This window comes from Tigriopus californicus, chromosome 3 (genome assembly GCF_007210705.1).
Source record: "Tigriopus californicus strain San Diego chromosome 3, Tcal_SD_v2.1, whole genome shotgun sequence".
Classification (NCBI taxonomy): domain Eukaryota; kingdom Metazoa; phylum Arthropoda; class Copepoda; order Harpacticoida; family Harpacticidae; genus Tigriopus; species Tigriopus californicus.
This window is the reverse complement of record NC_081442.1, coordinates 13,885,596-13,886,104: the sequence shown is the minus strand read 5'-3', so window position 1 is coordinate 13,886,104 and position 509 is coordinate 13,885,596. Positions and strand designations below refer to the sequence as shown.

General features: G+C 34.8%; 1 protein-coding gene across 1 annotated transcript in view; it reads right to left on the bottom strand.

Annotated features, from left to right (window-relative positions):
• The window catches only part of LOC131877376 (DNA-directed RNA polymerase I subunit RPA43-like), a gene marked incomplete in the record, with an annotated part of 4,941 nt that overhangs the window by 1,319 nt on the left and 3,113 nt on the right, over positions 1–509 (bottom strand).

The following is a 509-nucleotide window of genomic DNA, read 5'->3' as shown; positions in this document are numbered from 1 at the left end:
GTCCAGGCTAGAAGAACAACGATGTTAGTTTTGGACATCCTAAACTTTTGTTCAATTGTAATTTGAAAGTTGGGGTAATTTCAAAACTTAGAAATCCGGGTTGTTAATGGTCATTTATTTTGATTATATAATTCAACCATCCCAGCTCCTGGCAGCCGTTGGACAAAATTTTTCGGCTTAGAACAAAAATTAATCGAGAATTGTTGAACACACGAACCCGGTGGTGCAAAGTTTTGACGCAAGTATCCAACAGATCTCGGATTTTATTGCTTATGGAATTCTAGCTCAGATAAAAAACTGACTTGCCTAGAAACACCATAGCTCATGATTTGTCATCACTAAAGACGGCCTAAATATGCATGAAAGAATTCCATTTTTTGCCAAATTTTTTTGGTAAATTTTTTTGGTAAAAATATGCGCTCTGATACGCATCTAAACCCCGAATGTGGGCTTGAAAAGTAAAAAAAGCATGAAAAATTAAGAAATCAAAAGAATTGACAATAAATGCA